This window comes from Microcebus murinus, chromosome 16 (genome assembly GCF_040939455.1).
Source record: "Microcebus murinus isolate Inina chromosome 16, M.murinus_Inina_mat1.0, whole genome shotgun sequence".
Lineage (NCBI taxonomy): Eukaryota > Metazoa > Chordata > Mammalia > Primates > Cheirogaleidae > Microcebus > Microcebus murinus.
In genome coordinates this window covers 10,344,881-10,369,601 of record NC_134119.1, presented here as the reverse complement: position 1 = coordinate 10,369,601, position 24,721 = coordinate 10,344,881, and the positions used below count along the sequence as shown (strand labels likewise).

The 24,721-nt window shown below is 49.0% G+C and overlaps 1 long non-coding RNA gene across 1 annotated transcript; it reads right to left on the bottom strand.

Moving 5' to 3' along the window:
* Positions 1-1,196: 1,196 nt before the first annotated feature.
* LOC105872265 (uncharacterized) lies at positions 1,197-13,185 on the bottom strand. The gene is made up of 4 exons (XR_012912525.1): positions 13,150-13,185; positions 3,838-4,031; positions 2,881-2,964; positions 1,197-1,482 (listed from the first exon to the last, which is right to left on the bottom strand). It is a non-coding gene; the product is annotated as an uncharacterized LOC105872265 (long non-coding RNA).
* Between the last annotated feature and the right edge of the window lie 11,536 nt (positions 13,186-24,721).

Here is a 24,721-nt window from a genome sequence, read left to right as displayed (position 1 = left end):
ACATCAGGCTCTCTTGTCCCTGTATAGCATTTCAGAAAAGATTCTATTGTATTCTGGGTGGATTTTTCAACTGTTCCCAAGCCAAGTATTTTATGTGCCCTGATGATCATCAAAATCATCAAAACCCTTTTTTTTGAACCATGGCGGGACATTGTGAACACAATGGATTATCACCATAATACTTGTACCCAAGTCCATTGTTGATGGTCTCCCATTGGGGTAGGAATTAGTTCAGTGAGGTCTTTGGTCTTTTTAAAAAAGTATATGGGTAGAGTCAGGCACTTGAGATGCCTTGGCCATTGCCTTACTGCAGATGTTTCTGATACACATCCTTTATTCCCAATTAATGTTTAACTTATGGTTCTGGATACTTATGATACATAGCCACACTATAATATATTACATATATTCTTGAGCTCACTTGAATCTCCTGATTTAAAAACAAGCATATCATGGGTACTGACTTTCCTTGGTTGAATTTCTAAAAGCCAGATTCACAGGGGTAATAGTCTCACCACCTAACACTTTTCCAGGTCCAAGGCACTTTTGAAGTTTTGGTATTAGAAACTCCTACATGTAAAAAAACAAAAAAACCCAAACCCTATGTATTAATAAAAAGGAAAAGAAGGAAAGATTGAACACAGGACTATGGATGTGGATACCTTAAATAAAAGGAGGGAGGGGAACCATGTGGTCAGATGCACATTATTATCAAAGTCCAAATGTTTGTTTTGTGGTGGGTTTGTGGCTAATATTAAATGTTATTAAAAATAACTCAATACATAGAAGTTGGTCAGGTGTAATAATGAGAAAATGTCATAAACCAATGATTGTTGATTAGTCCAATATGTGCATCTGAAATCGGAAGAAAAGGAGAAAAAAGAAAAAAAAGTCCGTTGAATTTGATCACCTTCAAAAATTAATCTATTAATTTTGGGGCCAAGATTGCAAATTTGATATACTAGTTTGCTAATGGACAGGAATTTCTTAACAGATGATAGCCTAGTCTCATTCACTCCACACACACACATTCACATTTCCTTTGTTCTTTTCAAATAAAGAGAAGGCAAGCAACCTTCCCACCCCCAAAGTGTGCCTTTATTTTTGCTCTCCTGAACATCTCTCTGCAAAGACTCTTTGGTATAGGAACGTATGTTGTGCTGCCTGCCAGCCAAGAACCAAACACAAGAGGTGAGTGTTGGTGAAGAAGGGTGCTTTATTCAAGTGCCCACAGCCCAAAGAGATGGTGGACCATAGTATTAAAGACCATCTCATCTTTCTCTGCTTCCCGAGAAACAAAGGGAAGGGGTACAGGGGGTGGTGGCAGAAAGCAAGCTTTGTGCAAGTCACCACTTGTTCGATGGTTATCAGCAAATGCTAGGTCGTCTGGTGGATCTTGTCATCAGCTCTCTGCAGTTGGCCTGTTCTAGACTCTCGATCTGTTTTTCCTCAAGGTCATTTTCTAATTCTTGTGGCTGGCAGCTGTGTAAGTGAGCAGCAGGTTAATTTTAAGCTTCTAAGACAGAACAAGCTGAAAGCGCAATGGCTTCCCTTTAGCCAGCCTAGAGATACAGTCTGAATGGCCCCAGGAGTTTGCTTCTATTTGGAGGCTTTAATTAAAAGTTCTATAGAAAGAATCTTAGGACTATTTACTTAATCAAGAGCTTCTACATATTTTATCCTCATGCCCATTGCTCTGTAGAGAAACAGCTGCCCAGTCTGCAGGCCTGGTAGCCCTGACCTCCCACAAAAGCCCCAGTTTCCAGTTTGTTTGCTTCTACTCTATTAGAACTAGAACATGAATAACTATAAACAGAACATGCAATGGGGAAGCCATTTAGGTCATGCCAAGGAAACACAACTGATTCATTCAGGAAATATTTAGTGGGCATTAGGAATGGGCAGGTACTAGTGCCCAACATGACAAGGGACAGCCATGAAGAAGACAGTTGTGGCTTCTGGTGGCACAAGCTTATGTTCTATTGGAGAAGAGAGGACAGATAGTTACACAATCACAAAACGTGATTCTGTGAAAAAGAATGGCTGGGGTGGTGGTAGCCAGACAAGACGTCTGAGAAGGGGCCGTGTAAGCTGAGAAGCCTGAAAGGGATCACAGCAGCCATGAGACAAGTGCATTCCAGGCAGTAGGAACAGCAAGTGCAAAGGCCCTGAGGCTGGAAAGAGCATCCTGAGTTGGAAGACACAGAGGAACCTGGGAAAGCTGGGCCAGGCCATGCAAAGCATCCTGGGCCATGGCGAGGAGTCTGGATTTTATTCTAAGGATAATGGAAAACTATGGCAGGGTTTTAATAAGGAGGATGCTGTGACCTGTTTACATATTTCAAAGATTCCTCTGGCTGCTTTGTGAAAAAGGGATACTATGATACAAGAATGAAAGCAGGGGACCCGTTAGGCTATTGTAGGTACACAGGTGAGAGGTGATGCCAACTAGGTATATAGGTTTCCTATTGCTGCTACAACAAGTTACCATGAACTTAGTGGCGTAAAACAACACAGCTTTTGTATCTTGCAGTTCTGGAAGTCACAAGTCCTAAAATCAAGGTGTCAGCCAGCTGCGTTCCTTGTGAAGGTTCCAGGGCAGAATTTATTCCTTGCTTTTTCCAGCTCCTAGATGCTACCTGCATTCCTTGGCTCGTGGTCCCCTTCCTCCATCACCAAAGCCAGCCGTGCAGCAATTTCAACTCCTAACTCCCTTGTGACGCCCTCATGCCAATCTCCCCTCTCAAACTCTGACTCTGACCCTCCTGTCTCCCCCTTCTAAGGCCCCCTGTGATTACATTGGGCCCACCTGGATAATCCAAGATACCACCTCCCCGCCCAAGATTCTTAACTTAGTCACGCTCACAAAGTCTCCTTTACCGTGTAAAGCGACATAGTCACAGGCTCCAAGGATTCGGACTTGACATCTTTGGGGGCTGTCCCTCGGCGGCGACCACACTAGCGCTAGGGCGGGCGGGGGAGAGGAGAGAAGGGAAGGGATGGGAGGCGTGTCTTGGAGGTGGGAGAGGGAAGCATCAGGGATGACACAGCATTTGCATTGAGCAACTGGACGGATGTTTGTGTTGCTTACAGGGAGGGATGTGGACACTAATGAGGGCTCTGTGAGGAGGACGGAGGTGAGCAAGTGAGAAACATACTTTCCCCCTTCAGTACACTTAATTCTTTTATATCATCCATAAAACCCCAAGCCACACAATGTGAGAAGCGCCAACCAAGCCATGGGCGTCTGCTCTTTCCAGAGCATCATGAAACCTTCCTGGTGCCATGAGAAACCTTCTCATCAGGGACAAACCAGCCAACCCAAGAAGTATTTGCCTTCTATTCCTACAGACAGGGGACAGCAACTCTATGCACTTAAGCCCAAAGTTACACTCAGGCCTGCTGGGTAGTACGTACGAAGGGAGCAATTAGTGGTTCCTAAAATTTGGGACCATTATAAAAAATCTTTAATTGAAGAATTATATACAGAAAAGTACACAAATCCTATGTGTACCACCTGATGAATTTTCACAAACGGGACACTCTTGTCACCAACTCCCTCCCAGACCAAGAAATAGGATGTTAGGGGAACCAGGAGCCATCCTCATGCTACTTCCCACCCCCACCCCTCTCCCCCAAAGGTGCTACAAGCCATGAACACCTAGGAGAAAGCCACTATGGACAGAAATAAGCTTGTTCTTATAAATTTTACTTTCGTTTTTCAAGATGAAGCCCCAATCAAATAGTTTTCCCCTTCACTGTTTGCTTTGAAACCTGGGTTCCCGCTTTAAATGGATTTACTAAAAATGGCCTTTTTCTGGTGCTAGAGATACTCACCTAGCTGACCTCAGCTCGTCGAGGCTTTGAGAATGGCAGCCAGGTAGACGGATGTGCAGACGGGAGGACGAGCTCATCAGGGATTAATGCACCGTGAAGGCCTGCCTCCAACGAGCCAGCAGAGCCCAGACGTTCAGCGCGCAGCCTCTCACCCGCCTGCTCTTCTTACGTCTGGGGGTCACTGCCCAGCCCAGCTGGCGTGGCATATGGAGAGCCGCGTGAGGGACCACAGACCACACAGGGCACACTTGCCACTCGACACGCATGAGGGGTTCGGGAGAATGTTCCTGCAGCCTCGGGAAGGCTGGCTTAGCTGCTGAATAGAGCGGCTCACACGGTGGCCAGAGGTTATTCTTCCCTTCTGTTCCTCAGCCCGGGTAGCCGCAGGGCCTGGATGGAGCCTCCCTGTCACTCCTTGCCTTCAAGGGCTCTTTTGAGCACCTTCCCTTTGCCAGCACCAGGGATGCAGCAGAGAAAAAGGCAGATGTGCCCTTTGCTCCCCCAGCACCCCCCCCCCCCCGGGTTTTGCAGCAGAGAAGCATTAAACAACCAGGTCTGGCAACATAACTGGCAGGGCCCCTGTTCAAAAATAAGGAAGAATTTCATTACCAGCCAATAAATTGTCACACAATGGGAAATGATATGCCACAATGTTCACTGTGAGTTTTAATAAAATTAAATTTGCACCAAATATATATATATATATATATATATATATATATATATATATATATATATATATAATGACAAGGATTGCAGAGCATGAAATCAAGTACAAGGCCCTCAGCACGGAGCGCTGCACAGGTTGCATGCTCACGAAGCCAGCTCTGAACACAGCTGTGGAGTGTTTGGCAATGTTACGTGGAGTGGGGAGGGGAGGCTCTGCTGGTATCTCCTGGGCAGAGGCCAGGGACGCTGCAAAATCCTACAGTGCACAGGACAGACCTACAACAAAGAATCGTCCAGCCTTCTAATTGGGCAGTTGTGTCGAGGTTGAGAAACTCTGCTTTTGTTCATGACAGCTTTCTTACAGGCCAGAAAAAAAAACAAAACAAAAAACCACAAAACACTGAGGGTTTTATGACAGCATACAGCCCTGGGACTTCCTACGTCCAGGGCAGGCTTCTTGGAGAAAAGGCCCTTTGAGCTGAGACGTGAAGCATGTGTGTGAATCAGCCAAGGAGGAGGGGAGGGGGTGCAACTCTAACACCATTTTCCTCCTTACCGAGGTTCAAAACCGAGGGAGAAAGAGACGCTTGAGTTAGGTAGAGAAAGAAGAAAATCCCACCTTTATAACTAAGAAAGCTGTTTGGGGACTATGCTTAGCCGTGGCCAGTCTTGCCAACATGCTGCCCTGCTTCCCTATGCACTTACCGGCCCGGCCTGCAGGCCCTCCCAAACATAGACTTTTAGTACAAGTATGTCCCAAGGATTGCATGGGACATTAAAAATCTATGCGTTGTTTCTCTGAAAGGCACATATAACTGGGCTTCTTGGATTGGTATTTGCTAAACCTGGTGACCCCACGATTCCAGGTGAGCCCAATGTGCTGTCAACATGGAGAACCACTGTTATTGTTTTCCTTAAGTGCTGACTGAAATATTATCTTTTAAGAAATGACAGGAACATGTTAAGATTTAGGCGTGACTTGACATGTTTGGGTGGAAAACAATTTTCTTTCGTTTTTTATTTCAATAGATTTAGGGGGTTCAAGTGTTTTTTGTTACATGGGTGAATTGGCTAATGCTGCAGTCAGATCTTTGCATCCGTCACCAGAATAGTGCACACTGTGCCTGACAGGTAACTTTTTACCCCTCACCCCATCTCAGCCTCTCCTTTCTTAGTTTCCAATGTCCACTGTGCCACTTTGTGACCATGTATGCCCATTGTTTACAGCCGCTGTTTTAATGGAAGTGCCTTTTCGGAGAAACAGGAAGGGCGGGTATAGGTGTCGTCCTCCCACACTCTCCCCTCCCCTCTTGGTTCTCTTGAGCCCTTAGGCGTAACTGTTAAGCCTATGGACACCCAGCGGGGCTGTCCCCACGAGGGCGGGCGTGGCGGGCTCCCCTGCCAGGCCTGGCCCTGCCTTCCTTCTCAAACCCCAGCAGCAGCCAGTGCTACCCTGTGGGTCCTCCTGGACCGGGTGGCTCAGTCGTGGGCTGGGAAAAGCACATTCATGAACCCAACATAAAGGCTACTCAGTCAGTACCTCTTAATTCCCTACGTCTTATCCCATCTCAAATTATGTGCAGCTTTGTTGTCCGATGTGGCCCATCAGAGGTTTGGTAATGAGATTAAATATGCTCCCATCATAAAAGCCAACAGTATGTATATTCAAATTTGAATATAGAGTCTTCAATGTATTCCCCAGGACAAATTAATGCCCAAAGATCCCTTATAACTGAGAGTATGAGTCAATTGAAGTCCAGAGGAATTAAAGGCTGAACTCAAATCCCCTTGCCCTTATGAGTTGTAAGGCCAGAGCAATTAGAGTCCAATTCTTTTCCCCTAATTTCCTATTGTGTTTAGTCTCAGCCATGTGGCATCTCATTATGATGCCAGAGTAGGGGATCCTTCAGCAGCTGCAACCTGGGCAGTTTCCCTTGGACAGATGCTGTTGTTCCTTTAGGATCTCAGAGGTTGAATGAGTCTCTGGGGCCCTCCTCCGCAAAGGGCTGGCCGAGAGAGAATGCAAGAAGGCAACAGCAGCACTGGTACTGAGCCCATGCCTTTTTCTGAGCCCTGAGCAGTGCCCCCAAGCACAATGATGCTCCCACAACTCACTTCCGGGTATAATGGGGGGGGGGGAGCCCATGTTATCGCTAAAGAACACTAGCAGAAAATAACATTGGTACCTGCTGCCCCAGGATGCAAAGCAACGTATGTCGAGCATTCACATATCCACAACCCGTGAACATAAATCCAGCTGGAACCGGGGCCAGCAAAAAACTTGTTCTGTAAAACAGCAGTCCCCAACCTTTTCTGCAGCAGGGACCAGACAGACAGGGGGCAGGGGTGGGGTGGGGGGGTGGAACCGGAGCTAAGGTGGTGATGCAAGCGACGGGGCGTGGCCACACACACAGATGAGGCTTTGCTGGCTCACCTGCTGCTGCTCATTCTCTGCTGTGCTCCCACTTTCCTAAGTTTCATGGAAGACAATTTTTCCATGAAGAGTGGAGCTCTGCAGCCTGGTCCCTAACAGGCCACAGATCAGTCAGCAGACCGGGTGTGTGTGTGTGTGGATTACAGCTGTAAAGGGCAGAAAATAAACACTTTCAACTTTTCCAGCCATGTGGTCTCCATTGCAACTCAACTCAGCTGTTGTAGTGTGAAAACAGCCGTAGACAATACTGACAAATGGGCATGGCTGTGTTCCAATAAAACTTTATTTTTAAAAATGGGTGGTGGTCATGATGCCTGATCCTTGAATTAGGAGAAATCTCCCACAAAATGCTACTTTTGACACTTGCCATTTACTGTATCTCAAGTGAAAACCCATTTATGTGTATGTCTCCTTCCTCAAAGAGTAGCATTTGAGATGTTTCTATCTTCTTGATAAACTTTAAAATGTGAAGGTCTTATTTAAGGTCCTTTCCTTCCTACTCAGAATAATTTATAGCAAACAATGATCCAGTTCAATTTATTGTGTGCTGAAGACTTTGTATTTACCCACTTACTTGATTTTGTGAGAACTTGTTATGTAGATACTATTATTATTTCTGTTTTAGGTAAGGGAACCAAGGCATACAGAAATCAAACAACTTGTCCAAGTCTACACAGCTAGAAAGCAGTAGAGGCAGGATTGGAATCCAGGCAGTCCAGGCTGGTGCAAGCCTCTGTATGTCTGTTTCCCTTTGATTGAGCCCCGTGTCCTGTGAGGGGTCCCTCCTGCCTCTCATTGGGGAATTTCCTGGCCTGCAGAGCCTGCCTGCTGGGGACGTTTCCTTTTCCTCCTGCAGCTTCTGTTTCTGCTGCAGATTCCAGAACCGAAGTTACTGCTGATGCTTCTGAGATTCTGCCTCCCAAGTTCAGTGAGGCCTCACGCTTCTCCGGGGGCTCCCCCGGCCAGTCCCTTTTACATGGGGACTTCCAGCCTTCCTTTTTTTCTGCAGGAGTGGTCTACACTCTGCTATGCGGAGTTCTTACATTTTTCTGGGTCACGGCCTCTTTGACAGTCTAGCGGGGTCCATGAACCCCTTCTCAGGATATCTATTAATAATTGGCTTCCACACAGAAGCTTACAGAGAAAGCCAATGATGGCAAAACATCATTAACATCTTATAAAAACAAATTTGTGATATAGTAATATTTGTGCTCCTTGTGTTATTGTGTTATCCATGCCTTGAATAACACAATCAGATAGCAAGTTGACCACCATAACTTTGAGTGTAAACAGTATTTTGAGATGAATTATAAAAATATCTGATATCTGTTGGTGACCAAGTCATAGGGACTGCTAATCCACTGATACCGAAATACAACGTGTAAGTTAGAAGTTAGTGAAAATAAAGACGTATTTTTTCTTCCTGACCCAAGTTCATAGACACCCTTGAATCCTATCCATAGACACTTCGGGAAGTCCCTGGAGCTAGGTTAAGAACCCCTGAACTCATTTTGCATTTCTCTTTGTTAGTCTCCCCCTAGGGAAGGCTCAGTTGGAGTTTTAATGGTTTAATTCAGGGGGTTGGCAAGCTTTTTGTGTAAAGTATCAGGCAGCAAATACTTTAGGCCTTGGAGGGCGTACAGTTTTTGTCATAACCATTCAACTCCACAGCTGTTACGTGAAAACAGCCATAAACAATACATAAATGAATGTGTGTGGTTGGGTTCCAATAAAACTTTATTAATGAATTTGAACTCTGTGTAATTTTTACATGACATGAAATAGTCTCCTTTGGAATTTTTTCAACCATTTAAAAATATGAAAACCATTCTTAGTTTGTGGGTCATGCAAAAAGTGGCTGAGGACTGGACTTGGCTCATGGGCTGTAGTTTGCTGGCCCCTGGTGGAACTGGTGTGTCAAGCCTGGTCTGTGTCCCTTTCTGCCACACGGGAGGCAAAGCACTGTCTGCTGGTCCTGCAGGGCTGCTCCCTCTGCTTTCTGACCCTGCCGTCCATTCTCCTTCCATAATATTTTAGATTTTGTCTTTGTGAAGTCTCATAGTGAGATACATGAAATCAACGCATTCAGGGTCTGCCACTAGCATTCACTGTTATTATAAAATGAGTCCCGTCCAACTTTCCAACTGCAATTGGACTTTCTTCCCATGGAAACATTCACCCATTACACCAACTCCTGAACCAGGCTTGGACTCAGTCTATGGTTCCTCTTCAACGTGTCTAATCTTTACTGAACCTATCTTTGCTGAACCTATCTTTGGAGCTGAGATTGCATAAAGTTGTCAAGCCTATCCTCTTTGGACACAGGCAAGTCCTGCGTCCTCACTGGAGAAACTATCACCTGGAAAGTCACCCAAATAATAAATGTGATTATTCTACTGTGATAGTCTCCTCTCCAATATGAACCACTCGGTCCCCTTAGCCCTCTTCATCTGGGCTTGCTCTCTGCAGCGTTATGGGTTTTCTACGTCTTGGCTTCATCTCCAGGGCCTGCTCCAGGCTGTCAAGATCTGGCCATTTCTCCTTGGGTAGATGCTCTGGGTCCGACTAGCAATCAGAGATTCTCCCCTGTTGTTTATTAGTAAAATCTACCACGCATCAGTGAGTGAAGTCACCATGTCTACGGTCGTGGTCACAGCTCATGCAATCAGCAAATCCAGGAGACACACGGAGGGTGGTGCCCTCAAGAGCCTATGAAACAGCCACGTGAGTTCCAGAAGATTGCTTCCTTCAGTCCCCAAAGACATTAAAAACAACCCCCTTAAAAATAGTAATAAAAATTGGGACAGCCGGTGAGGCAAGAGCCAGGCCCTCTGGAATGCACTTGAAACTCCCAGCCTGCAGGCTCCACTGGAAGCCAGTACAAGCAGCAACCGTTGTTATGGAAACTCTGCCTCCTTGAGGCGAAGCTCAAGTGGGACCAAAAGATGGTCACTTATAACCTAATCACAGCCTAAACCTAATCCCGTCCTCACCCACTCTGTTCTCTTGCCCCGTTTGCTGTGTTACGGACTGGCTGGGCCAAGACCTCATGAAATCCAACATTCCAGTTTACTCCTGCACCTGCGCAGCACGACACAGCAGGAGAGACACCACCAACCTGACCCGGGCTGCACCTCAGTCAACCAGGTCGTTGGGCTGCCCACTGCGGAGAGCCTGTGTGTGAGAACCGGGCCCAGAGAGCAGGCAGAGCTGAGAGGCCCCAGTGGTTCTAACTACAGTCTCAGGACCAGCTCTCATTGGACGGTTAAGTGTGGCAAGCAGGGTTGGGGTGCTCTGATTGGCCAGGCCTGGGTCACATGCCCACCCCTGGAACTGGGCTGGGGTTGGGGCGAGTGGACAAAATAAGTCCCATCCAATCCCATGGCTTGCAAGTGGGGGAGGAAAAGGTGGTTCTTGTTTTAAAGTGTAGGTTTTATTATTCATGATGGGGTGCCAACAGATCAGGAGACACCTGATCTGAGTATGTTACAAGCACAGAGCCCAAGAGGAGGGGGCACGGCACGCCATGGAGGGGCCACACCGGGCAGCAGCAGGGTCTAGCAAGAGGCAGAGGGTGCGAGGGGAAATAGGGCAAGAGCCTTTGTTGTGCTTCCTGCAAGGACCAGGCGAGGCGGGGTAAGCAGGCCTAGGATTGATGAGTTGGAATAGTTTCAGTGGGCTCTGGGGTGTAGTGGCTGTCCTAGCTGTTGGGTGGCCCGGGGTAATAGTGGCCTGAAGGTGGGTGGATAGTGGCCGGAAGTGTGAAAGCCCAGTGGGTGAAGGAGGTGGTTCGGGTGTGGGCTCTAGATTGCTTGGTCAGTATTTGAAGAGCTTGCCCCTGGTCGGGTTGTTTACCTGTCTAGGAACCAGGGAACCCTGGGCAGGGCAGTCCTTCCAGGACCAGCAAAGTCCCAGGGTGTCAAAGCACTAAAATGCGTAATAAAAAGACATGATTAATTAACACAGTTCTCCAAAGTAAAATCCAGGTTCTATGTCCAGAAGAAGCGGAGGCAGATGCGTGGCAGGCCCAAACAAAAGATATCCACTTCGAGATATCCAATTCCAGCAGCTCTGACCCCAGGAGGACTCTGCCTATCTGCAGTTTTTATCCCCACGCTGCTGGGAGGACCATCTTTGTCCCTGGGATTTATGGCACCCACAAGCCTCCCGGTTAGTCCCACCCTGGGACCCCTACAAAATGCCCAGGTCCCCTCCCTCCAGGCTGCTCTCCCCCGGGTCACTGGGCCCGAGGGCCACATCTGCTGCCAACATTCATTCCACATGACTGTCCGGAAAGACTGACAGTTGACAGCGACTGCAGTTCTCACTCACCCTGGCACCAGGCCCTCTTATTTTCTTTAAAACTGTCCAGAAACTGTGCTTGCTGTCCCCAGGAGCAGGGGCTAATCGGAACTATGTAAAACGTGTGTCTTCAGGCGTTAACGTGCCCGTTAGCCACCTTAGAGGCGCAAGCGTTGGGCAATGTGAGAGACGTGTGTTCAAGGCAGCTGCTGTTGGGACAGTTTCTGCCAAGAGAAGACTGTCAGGCTTTGAGCCACTGTGGGCTGCTTAAGGGACTTTGCCCTTTTTGTTCCCCCGTCCTTGTTTATTGGGATCCTTCCCAAAGGAGCTGGGTAAGCATCAGAGGCTGCAGATCAGGAGGTGCCTCCTTTGTGGTTTTGTGGTTTGATTTAAAGCCGCCAGAAGTGGGGGCTGGTTAATCAAGGAGGTTTTGCTCCTGGGTCCCGGATTCTGTGTGGGGAGGGAGGGCTCCTGGCACCACCTTCCTTGAACAATGCGTTTGTCCTCAGGGCTCATCCTTTTGCTGCAGCTCGTTTTTATCTCCCGTCTTATCCCGGCAAACTCATTTAATATTTTCCTCTGCTGCTTGCAGATTGCTTGACTTTGAGCAGTTTCCCCTGGTGCCTGACTGATGTTTGGGTTTTTGTGAATGTACACTTTGGGACCATCTTGATCTTTAGGAATCCAAGGAAGTTTTGTTTGGTACACTGATCTTTCCATCTTCCCAAGCTTGTCCCTACAGATGTCCCCTGCTCCCATAGTGGCAGCGCCATTCTTCTGGGTGCTGAGGCCACACCACTTAGAATTATTCTTGATCCCTCCCTTTTTCCTTTTCCTACATTCCATCTGTCATCAGACCCTGTGGGTTTTTCCCCTCAAAATACACTCAGACTCCATCTGCTTCTCACCACCCCCTGATCCATGCACCATGACCTCCTCCCTGGTCTCCTGCTCCCAGAGGGAATGTGTTAACAGCTCAGAGGTGTCTTGTCACACCTGTGCTCAGAACCCTCCCCTGGCTCCCATCGCACTCAGAGCAAAAGCCAAATTGCCCGAATAACTCTGATCCGTCCTCTTCCCTTCTCCGGCCCCTCTGCCCCGCCACTCACCTCGCTGTACATCAGACCTGGTCCTCAGGGCCTTTGCACAGGCGACTGCCTCTGCTTTGCCCAAATGTCACTTTCTCAGGGAGGCCTTCCCTCATTACTTAAATAACTTAAAATTAAAACATGCCACTTAACATTGCGCCTCCCCCTGGGCTTCTCTGCCTTGTTTTTCTCCACGGCTTTGTCACCATCTGACATACTGTGGTGTGCTTTCCTTGTTTATTTGTGGAGTGATTGATCAAGTCACTCTGGCAACCGTCTTATGTCTGACTAAGGGTTTGGAATAGTTGATGACCCTTTCTAAAATGCCTGTGTGATGGGTCTGAGTTGTCGGGTACGCCTATAAGCGCATGTAGAATAGGCCCCCCCTTTGTCTACAGCTCTCCGAGGCAGTAAAAAGTCAGTTGCCACTTGGTGGCTGAAGGAATGAGTAACCCGCTACTCTTGCCTATGAGTGAAAAGTTCCACTGATATTGTGTCTACGCATTCTTTGCAAATGTCAGTGGGAATGAGTCACAGGCTGAGGGATTGCACCATGGAGCTGGCCCAATGACTAAATCTCCCCCTTGTGATGTCACCAGAGTCAGTGATGTGGAAGAATTTGTGGACTAGAGGTGACCTCCTGCAAAAGGGGAAAGTGACTTCATTGGGAGATGCCTGACTCAACTCAGGTGCAGCCATGCTGGACCTGGGCCTTGGGGCATAGGTCAAAGGCATGACCTTCAGGGACACTTCTGACTCCACTTCCCTGAGTTTCCTTGTGCCCAAAGTGAGGATAATGTTTGTTCCATCAACAAATACCTGTGGAGCACGGAGCAGGGGCTGGAGGTGTAGCGTGGGCCAGACAGGCAAGCGCCCATTGCCCTGGAGCTCACAGTTGGCCAAAGAGAGACAACGATTGCAGCGTTGAGCACGCCATGAAGGAGATACCACAGAGGGGTGGCACCCAGAGTTGGGGCGCTGGCCGGAGCGGGACCCTGGGGGGCAGATGGCATCCGGTGCAGACCTGGCCCAGTTCCGGGAGGGGCAGGTGTCCCCTCAGGCAGGGCTCTGAGGTGGGAAAGTGCTGGTGTGTTTGAGGCAAGGTGTGGCTGGGGCGGCAGGGGTGGGACGGCAGGACAGGGCCAGGGTTAGAGGGCGCAGGGGTGGGACGGCAGGACAGGGCCAGGGTTAGAGGGTGCAGGGGTGGGGATGGCAGGACAGGGCCAGGGTTAGAGGGCGCAGGGGTGGGACGGCAGGACAGGGCCAGGGTTAGAGGGCGCAGGGCCGGCAGGCCGGGGAGAAGCCTGGGCTGCGCCCTGTGGGCGTCCCCAGGACTGAGCCACACGCTGGGTGACGACCACGGGCCCCACCGGCGAACCCTTCCTTCCCTGGCGTGACTTGGCTGGCAGGCCTGCAGGACACGACCGCTGGCGGAGCCCCTGCCGCTTCCCCAAGCCTGCAGACACCCGGGAGCAGTCCGGGCCGCCCCGGGCAGTGCATGCTGGGAAAACAGGGGGACCCCGGAGTGGGCACAGGGGGGTGGTGGTGGGGGGGGTTGGGGGGCTGGCTGAGCCCGGCCGCCTTTCACCCGGGAGCCCTCACAGACTGTTGAACGGCGGCGACGAGGGGGTGGACTCGCCGGTGACCGCCGACACTGCGGGCCGCGTTTCTCAGGACCGGCCGCGTGGAGCGTCGCCATGGGAACAGCTCTCGGCCTAAGCGCCGGATTCCCCCGCTCGCGGGCAGGCCCGCCGCCGCGCGGAGCCAGCAGGGGGCGCTAGGTCGCTTTAAAACGTTCGTCATCCTGAACGCGTACTTAAATCTCACATTCTTAATTACTTTTTTATAGGCACAGAACCAGTGCATTAACATTTATTATAGGTATCACATTCCTTAAATTAACTTTTTTTGGGGTCAAAACATACTTTAGTCTTCTTTTTTTAGCAATAATACCTACGAAATCTTAGATCTTCTGTACTTTAATATTTCTCCTAGCATAGATTAAGATAAACACATCGCAATCACTGCAACCATGGCAACATTTTATACAGCATCTTTCTGTGAGCCGGACATGATTCTAACAGCTTCATGAATGTCAAGTCACTGAATTCACGCACGCTCAGGAGGTGAGTGCCATCGTTAGCGCTGTTTCCGGGAGAAGAAGCTGAGACGGAGGTTACCGGGCGTGGCCTGTGCCCACCATGGCAGGTGTTAGAGGTGGGAGTCAAACCCAGGCTCTAGAATCAGGGTTGGGTTCTGCTGTTTCTGCAAGGATTGAGAAAGAGTGGGCTTTTGAGTCCCAGGAGTTTGCAGCCAGCCTTTGCTACATTTAGTTGTATGCAATTGCTGTCAGATGCAGAGCTTCCAGGCAGGGCCGGGTTTGGGGTGAGGGGCCAGGGTGTCTTTGACCACCCTCTGCAGAGGGCCATCAGGTCTGGGGAGGGAGGTGGGCTCTCCCCGGCAGTGCACAGATGGCGGGGAGGTGGGATCAGGAACAAATCCTCGTTCAGGGATCTGACTATACCACCAGGTTTCAGGCGGAGAGACTCTTTCCCCTAGTGTTGTCCCAGCCAGGGACCAGGGTGAGCAAGAGCCCCACCCTGCCGGTTACCATCAAGCTCCACCCAGCCCTGAAGGAGTCAGCCACACCATTGCTGCTGCCCTGACAACTGCAAATACTGTCCCTAGTCACATGGGCACTCCGCCTCCGGGCAGAAAGAACAACCATCTTGTCAAGTATTGAGGCGGATTTATCTTGGGCTGGAGCCATGGTGTGGTGAGATGCAATGAAAGCTGTCACTCTGTCCCCAGCCCAAATTGTGCTCGGAGCTAAACACCTCTCCTCTCTGGCCTCAGTTTCCCCATCTATAAATAAAATGAAGGGTTTGAACCCGAAGGCCTCAAGTTTTCTCCCAGCTTTGGTATTATTGTTTTAATCATCCTCACAAGGGATTTAAATTTCTTCTTCTGAGAGGGGAATCTGAATTATTGACACTTTCTCCAAATTCGGCTTTATTGGCTGCCCCAGCCTTTGAGATTTCGGATGTCTTGATCTGTCAAAAGTAGACAGGATTATATATCCATTAGGATAGCTACTATCAGAACAACAGGAAATAACAAGTGTTGGTGAGGATGTGCAAGAACTGGAACCCTTGTGCATTATCGGTGGGAAAATAAAATGGTGCGGCCATTACAGAAAACAATATGGCAGTTCCCCAACCAGAATCACCATTATTATGATCCAGCAATTCCACTGCTGGGTGCTTATCAAAAGAATTGGAAACATGATCTTGAAGAGATATTTGCATGCCCACATTCATAGAAGTATCCAAAAGGTGGAAACAACCCAAGTGTCCATTGACAGATGAATGGATAAACAAAATGTGAAATATACATGCAATGGAATATTAGTCTTAAAAGGAAGGAAGTTCTAACACAAGCTACAACATGGATAAACCTGGAGGGTATGCTAAGTGAAAAAAGCCAGTTATGGAAGGACAAACACTGTATGATTCCACTATATGAGAGGCACTTAGAGTAGTCAAATACACAGAGACAAAAAGTAGAATGATGGTTGCCCGGGTCTGAGGGAATGAGGAACACTAACTCTCAGTTAGTGTTTAACGGATACAGCATTTCAGTTATGCAAGATAAAGAGTTTTGGAGATTGGTTGCACGATAATGTGAGGATATTAATACTACTGAACTGCACACTTAGAAATGGTTGAGATGGCAAATTTTGTTGTCTTTTTTTAAACCACAGTTAAATATTTTTTTAAAAAGTAGACAGGATCAATTTTATTCTTATTTGAAGTCCAGCTATTTAGGTATTCTCCAGTGCAACATTAAGGTTCAGGATGACGGGAAGATGATGGGTGCGGTGGCCATGGGAGAGTGCGGAGACCCAGGACTGCTCAGTCTACCTTGGGACAGCCATGCTGCCCTGGGAGGAATTCTGAGCACGGTGGACTTTGAGCTTGACCTAGTATCACTTTTTTTTTTTAAAAGTAATTACATAGTCACTTTAATGATCACTTATTTATTTGTTTATCTTTTCTCCAACAAAAGTAATGAGAGCCTACTCAATCTTGTGGCTTCAAAGACTAAGCTTCAGATTTATTTAAACTTTCCAAGTTGAACTTTTGGAAAAATATTTGCACGTTTTAAAAAAAAAATCCAAACATTACAAAAAGATAGGAAGTAAAAAGTAAGTATCCTTCCCACCCTAACTCTCAGACCCCCAGCTCCTGTCTTCAGAGCAGCCACAGTGACCAGCTGCCCGCGTGTTCTTTCTGAGATGGCGTGTGCGCCCACAGGCAGGGATGCAAAAATATCCTTCTCCTAAATGCAAATGTGAGCCTACTCTACACACGGTTCCATGCTTTGCTTTTTTTCACTTAACAATGTACTTTTGGGATTGTTCCAGATCAATGCATATAGATAAACTTAATTCTTTTTTTTTTTTTTAAGGCAAGTGTGAAATGAAGTTTATTGAGGAAGGACAACATAGATTTACAGAGCAAGAACAAGATATAGGTTTACAGAGTAAGAGCGAGATACGGTCGCCACAGAACAGCAGCCCCCCCCCTTTTTTTAATAGCTCAGTTAATATTCCACCATATACTGGATCGTGATCAAAGTAACCGGTCCTTGTTCCTGCAGGGGTTCTTCCTCTTTTTTTGTGCCATTGTTTCCCTCTGGTGATCTGGTGAAACCTATTGACCTTTTCTCAGAAAAATGTTTTTAAATCCATAAAGTGTAATACATAGCAGTGCAAGGGAGATGAACTACTATACAGAAATACAATTCTATCCATGCATGCTCTGGGAGTCTGTGCCCTAAATAAGGACCCTCAACTGGTTTCCAGTTTTTTTCTACTACCAACTGCTGCAAGGAACATTTTTGTTTATATATCTACTTGTTTCTGTGGGATAACTTTCTTGAAGTGGAATTACTAGGGTGAGGATCATATGCATTTTATATTTGAATCAGTTTTGCCAAATTGTTCCCCAAAGAATTTGTGCCAATTGTGCACAAGAGGACCTGTTTCTCTACTCCCTCGTGACAATGGAGTATAAAGCTTTTTGAACTCTGCCAATACGATAGGTGAAAAATGGTCTTTCACTACAGGTTTGAATTGTGTTCTTGTTTTATGAGTGGTGCTTTATAAGTTTAAAAAGCATCCCCACCAATAAATATTATTTCTTGGTGGTGGGATTACAAGTTATTTTGACTTTCCTTTAAAAATAGTTTTCATGTATGCTCTCAATTTTCTATGATGAGAAGACATTGCCTTTAAATTTAAAAAGGGAGGGTATTTGTAAAAATAATACTAGTCCTAAAGAGTGGTAGTGAGGATAAAATTAGACTAAAATAGAAGGATGCTTACTTTTTTTTTGGAGATGATAGGTAATGACAGGTAGAAAATACATAAACAATAAATAATTTTAGCTGTGAACAAGCCAACCCTGGTGACATGATAAGGCAGGATTGGGTGGGCAGGTGGTTGGTTACTTCTTGAAAATGGTGGCCGGGGTAAACCTACAGAGGTGATACCTGAGTTGAGGACTGAAGAATGAGAAATAGCCAGGCACGTGAAGATCTGGAAAAAGATTGTATTCTTCTCATGCTTATATGACCCAACTTTGGGGATTGACTTCTGATTTGAGATTGGACCCTTAAAACTATTGTGAAGAGATCCCACCAAGTGCCTGCATGTGACACAGAATAGCTATTAAGGGTGGCCCGAATGATTTCCTGCTGCTAATATGAAAGGGTTAAAAAGAATGTGCAGAATAAAGGGAAGCCTTGGGGGGAACTTCTTCCAGTGGCAGGAGCACAGCAACCACCAACTCCTGGGATCAAGCGATCCTCCTGCCTCAGCCTCCCAAGTAGCTGAGATTACAGAAGTGTGCCACCACGCCCGGCTAAGTTTTAAATTTTTTGTAGAGATGGGGTCTTGCTATGTTGCTCAGGCTGGTCTCAAACATCTGGGCTCAAGTGATCTTCCTGCCTTGACCTCCCAAAGTGCTGGGATTACAGGGGTGAGCCACCATGTCCCGTGTGAGAACCGCCTAAACCTAGGTTGTAATTTTTTACAGGACCAGCAGGTGGAGGTGAAGGACAAGGAACAGACACCACCTCTCCGGAACCATGGAGAACATTGCAATTCAGACTGAGCCAGTAGTCGCTCCCTGAGCCTGGCTCAGGAGTCCATGCGTGTCAGTTTCTGGAACATTAACATGTCTGGGTACATCTGAACTCCAACGGAGGGAAGTGAAGGAACACATATGTAGCATCTGTCACGGGGCCAAGCGACCCCAAGGCTTATTTGCATGCAAACCTCTTCCTCCTTCCCACTGCTATACAAACCAGATGTCACACCGGGGATGCAAGTGAGTTAAAAAGGTGTGGGGCATAAGAAACACATGCTCTCTTGAAGTGACTTTCATTTTCTCACTTTGGGTAAGAATCATGAGTACAGAGGGGTACTTTTCTACTCTAGGAAAGATCACAGCCCTGCAGCTCACAGCAGCTGCCGCAGACGCTCTGGCTGGAGGGCCTGCGGTGACAGGGACTGCCTGCGGCTGGTGGGGACAGTGAGCCAAGGGACGGCCCACGCCCATCGACAGGAGTTGGCTGTTAGCTGCGCCAGCAGGAACACAGGCCCGGGGCTGCCAGAGGTTCAAATTCTGCAGAGAAGCCATAAATCTAGATTTTTATGTAAAAGCTCCAGGTTTTAAAATGTTAGTGTCTCATAACACAATGTGTGGTCCAAATCAACCATTTCCATGGGTTGGACGCCATCTCCACGCTACCAGTTTTCCAACTCTGGGAAGAGTTGTGCTGGCCTCTTGACTGGGGGAGGAAGAAAGCCCCGGTCCCCTAGTGGGTGGCAGGCACCTGGGAGGAGAGTTTACGCCTCTGCCTCATCCCCTGTCACCACTCACCCACTCATCCTCCCCATGAACCTGCCATGCTGCGGAAGCAGAAGCTCTCAGGTTCAAGCCACTTCCCTGGGGCCGCTCAGCTGAGAAGAGGCAAAGCGGGAGTCCAGGCCAGACCGCACGGCCTCCTTCAGAAGTGAGTGGCCAGGCAGCCTGGCAGTTGCAGCCCTATTCCTGACAGCCCCGAGGAGGAAGCAAGCCAAGTGTCCATCAGCTGATGAACGGATAAAGAGAATGTGGTCTATCGACGGACTGCTCCGCCATAAAGAGGAACAGACACCGGCTACAACCTGACGAGCCTTGAAAACATTGTGTCCGTTGAGAGAAGCCAGACGCAGAAGGCAACATGTCGTGTAGTTGTGCTCACATGTAATGTCCAGAACAGGAAATCCATAGAGACAGAAAGCAGATTAGTAGTTGCTGGGGACCAGGGGGCTGGCAGAGGGGTGGGGGAAATGGAGGGTGACTGCTAACGGGTTCAGGGTTTCTGTTTGGGGTGATGGAAACGTTCTGGGACTAAGTAGTCGTGCTGATGGTCGTACAGCATAGCGAATGTATGAAATGTCACCAATGGTAAATTTTACGTTATGTGTATTTTACCATGACTTAGAAAAAAGAAGCCATTGGGAGTGGGAGGAATCAGACTTTGGGCCTCTCTCTTTCCTTTTGGGTCGAGACTGACCTTGTGCCAGGCTCTGTTCTAGGCTCTCTACAGGTATGAACCTGTTTCATGCTGATGACACACCATGGAGCTCAGGTAGCGGGTCTCAAAGTTCGCCATGTACACAGGTCACCTGAGGATCTTACCAAAATGCCCCTTCTGGTGCGGCAGGTCAGCGTGGGGCCTGGGAGTCTGCGTTTCTACAAGCTCCCTGGCGGTGCCGGGGCCGCACTTTGGGTGCCGAGGGTGGATCCGGGATGAGTACAGTAAGGCTCAGGGGTCTTGAGTAACTTGGCCAAAGTCCTACACCCTGTAAGTGGCCAAGCCGACACGTTTTCCTCAAAGCCAACGAATCATCTGGAGGAGGTGGGGAGAGAAAGAAGGAGGGAAGTCGATATTCGAAAGGGGCGGCCAGGTCTCTGCCCGCCACTCAAGGTAAGAGCCCACAGGGAGCAAGGGGACACAGGGACTCGAGTTTGCTGCTTTGGCAGTTCCCACCTGCCTCCCCTGGCGGCGTTAGCGCCTCACGCTGCTGGCTGTGACTCTGCCTTTAAAGAGGCATCCTTTTCGTACAGCACAGCCTCTAATTGCATTCGAGCCACTCTGGGGCTCAACAGAAGGAACAGAAACCTGCTCCGACCCTGGAAGAAAAGCGGTGCTTTTCCTAACAATAAGGTAGTCAATTAGGTGCTGGAATCGGGAAGGAGCAGTCACCTGAACGGACGGTGCTGTGTGATGCACCCAGTTTGGCCCTGGGCTCCCTGGTAGCCAGGACGTGGCCAGTGTAACGGAGAGCACCTCCTCAGTGGCTTAAGAAGATTCGCTGTTGACTTAGTAGCAAGTTGGGAGGTAGGCGGTCCAGGCTGCGCCTCTCTGCAAGTGTCATTGAACAGGAAGGTCCTGGCAAACCGGAACGGCTGCTTATCCTTGGGGAAACTAAGCGCCCAGCCTGCGCCTGGTCCCTCCAGCGCCGGCTCAGAGCAGCTTCTCGGATGTCGCCGTGCACGCCGATCGCCTGGGCTCTCACCCTGCTGGTCCACAGGCCACGCTTAGAGTAGCAAGGGTTGAAATCGCCCTCAGGCTCACCGAAAACCAGCTGCTTCTGACCATGGCCGCTGGAAAAGCATGTCTGCATCTCCTAAGGCAAACACCAGCCACGCCCGCCCGCCGGCCTGCTCGGCCCGAGCTTGCAGTGAAGACCAGTGGCGAGTGTGTTTTGGTTTCGAATCCGTGCGCACCTCTTGCAGACAGCACGTGGTGGGCGCTGGTTATTTGGTTTGCCTCTCGGCTGCTTGGCCCCTCCTGCTCGGGTGCAGTGTGGTTGCATTTCGCATTCTTCCCTCCGCCTCGTATCTAGCTCACTTTTCACCTCACAGCAGCCCGGGTCACCGTGCAAATGAAAGATATTCCCGGGAAGATGAGAACTCTTGCTGGGCGGCCAGCTGGAGGGAGAGTGAAATAAAAAAAATCTCCCCCCCCCTCTCTCTCTCCCTCTCCTGAGCAAGTAGAGGCAGGTTTGTTGAAATTGCCAAAAGGGACAACATTGGCATTTGGGCTTCCAGGAATGCATTTTTGGAGAGCAGGGGGCTCCTCCATCCCTGTCCCCTCTTGCTGCTGCGCAAGTAGGTTGGCTCCAGCACTGGGTGGTTCAGCGCGGTGGAACTGGCGAGTTTCTAACCCTATCTGGGCCTCTTCCGTAAAATAGGGACAGACAGTGACTGCACCTACAGAGCTGGGCGTTCCCCGTTTGTTCCCAGGCCCATTCTCTGCCCAGAGAGGTTGACCATGAGGAGTTGCGTCACTCGAGTGCCCTGACTCTGGCTTCTCACAGGGTTGGGGGTACCTGTCCCCTCCCTGCTCCGAGCTGGAGCTGTGACTTTCCCTCTGACCACAGCTCTTGCCAAGCAGATGCCAATGCAGTGCCGGGACTGAGGGTATGCACCAGGCAGCAATGTGTTGACCCTCGGCTCCCAAGTCATCCCTCAGCACCTGCTCTGCCATCATGGACAGAGTTCCCGGAAGCGTCTTTCCTTTACGGCGAGTGCAGTGTTGAGCTTTCTCTGTAGAGGGCGCAAGAAGGACACCGCTGGCTCTCTGGTTTGCTTTTCACCCCTCACTCCCTTTCAGACTATTATCCCCAGGCCCGGCCAATCAGATCATTGCCTCCTTATGGCCTCACTGATTGATTGGCTCAGGGATGGGATGGTCTAAGCGGCTCCAATCAGAGTGAGGCTCAGGACTCAGGGAGGAGCTACCCCAAGGACACCTTGCTCTTTCCTGTTGGACTTGGGAAGATGAGAGGCTGGGTTGCTGCAGCCATGTTGTCACCATGAGGGGAGGGTCTTGAGCTGCCAGGAGTTGCCACAGGGAACACAACAGTATCAAACACAACCCAGCCCCTGTCCAACAGGGGGAGGGTGTGAGACGGGGAGAAACTGGCTCCTTATGACACAGGGTAGCTGCACCTGAAGCTGGCACGGCCTTTGGACTTTGCAGTTGTATAAACGTGTAAATATCCTCTCTCCAACCACCCACTTCACCATAATATTTTTTGTCCATAAGCCAGTTTGAGTTGGGTTTTCTGCTCTTCGCAAACACAATAGTTCTACCTCACATCGTGGCTTTAGGATAATAAAAACCAAAACACTGCTGAATAGTCTTTGCTGGGCACTTTGCTGCATCATGTCATTGACTCCTCTCCCCAGCCCACACAGCCCTTGGAGGAAAGTGCTGCCATTGAGTCCATTTTCCAGATGAGAAAAACTCTGCTCAGAGAAGTTAAGTAACTAGCTCAAGGCCACCCAGCTCGGTGCGGAAGCAGCAGGAGGCAGGCACGGCTCCTCCTCTCTGGAAGCCAGTGGTCTGCTGTCAAGGGGTCTCAGCGGAGGGCATACGCCCTGGCCTCGGGGGTTCTGGCTGCCACCCTGGGGGAAGGCAGGGTGCAATCTGTATGCTGAGTATTTGTACAGCAGTGCGGTTCCCCCACATTCATTATCTAACTGCTAATGAAAAGATCTCCGAATTGTGATTCTGCCAAGTCTGTTGTAACGAAGTGCGAAAATGCACTTGTTAATTAGCAGCCGTGCAGGCAAACGAGGAGTGTGTGAAAGTCCCCTGAAATGTTATAACAAATAAAGCTGAAGCATACCCCCGTTATATTGTGAGTGCTATTCATTGGTCAGACGTTTTTAATTGTTGCCGTTGAGTTCTTGTGAAATTATTAACAATAGTAACAACAGCTACTATCTATTGAGCACTCACTATAGACCTGAGTCTGTTCTTGGTGCTTTATATACTACTTTATTTCATTTAAAAATCTCATGTCAAAAAAACCAAACCAAAACAAAAAACTCATGTCATCCCAGTAGGGTGGATACTATTGCTCCAGAAGTTCAGAGAGGTTCAGTAACTTGCCTAGGGTCACACAGCAAGGCAATGGCTTGTCCAAGAATCAAGCTTGAGATTCTCTGGCCTCAAAGCCAAAGTTCCTTCTGTTTGTCCTGGGACTTATAATACTTTCTGCTACTCTGAGTTGCCCTACTCACGAGAAGACTGACTCTGTTAAAGACCAATGTGCCTGGTTGGAGAGAGTGCTAAGGGCCAGTTTTAGGACATTCTTATGGTTAAGGGTGTCTTCATAGGCCAAAAGGCTAGATGCTAAATTTCACAGGACCTTCCCTGGACTTCTCATTCAGGCTCAGGTAAGCATTAGTTAGCAAAAATGACAGAAACTCAACCCCTACTGATTTAAGTAAAAAGGGAATTTATTGGATTACATGAATGAAAAGTCCAGAAAAAGGGATGGCTTCAGGAACTGCTGGATCTAGGTGCTCATTGTTGTCATTAGAACCCAGCTTTTCTCTCTGTGTTCCTTGGTTCTGTTTCCTCTGTGTTAGCTCCATTCTCAGGCTCCCATCTCAACACTACGCAGGGTTCCATCCAGAGAGGAGGAGGGAGGGTATTTGCTTAGGGCCTATGAAAACCCCAACATCCATTCTGAGGAAGGAGTCCAGGACTGCGGCAACTCTAAAGTGTCCTTCCTCAAGGGCGCAGGCTCCCACCTTTCTCTTCTCTCACCCTCAGCCCTTGTCTTTTATCCCCGTGGTCACCCAATGGTCCAAGAGGGCTCTTGGAGACCAGACCCAGCACTCACATCTGGGTTCCAGGAACAGAGAGAGCAGAGGGGCCCTATCCTGCCTTTTGGGGAGCCCTCTCAAAGCCCCCTACAGACTTTGCTTACATCTTGCTGGCCAGAGCTAGGGTGCTGATGTGACGGTCCTTGCCTTGGTGGAGCTGCCCATCCACCGCGGACAGAAAAGCCACGAGCAAATAAGAGTGTAATGTGTTGGCTGATAAAAGGGTTGTGGAGAAGGGTGGAGCGGGGCAAGCGGGCTGGGCATTTTGAAATACAGGCTTTATTTTATTCAGAGCTGGTGAGGCTGGCAAACCAGGAGATGACTGCCATCGAAAAGACAGCGTGTTCCCCACAGTTCCCGAGGGGAGGGCGGCATGCTGCCCATGGGAGGGGACACACGGGGAGACACTGGGATCAGTGAGGAGGGGGGGACCATGGCCGTGGGCAAGAGCCTTTCTGTGGTCTCTGTGGGAAGGCAGGCACCTGGCAGGCAAGCAGGCGGAGGCTCGGCTAGCTGGACTAATTGCCGCGGGCTTGGGCATGGGACTGGCTGCCCCTGCGTGTCTGGTGTCCGGCCCTGCGGTGATTAGAGCGGGAGGACAGCGGCCCGGAGTGCGAGAACACGATAAGGGAGGTGGCCGGGGCCTG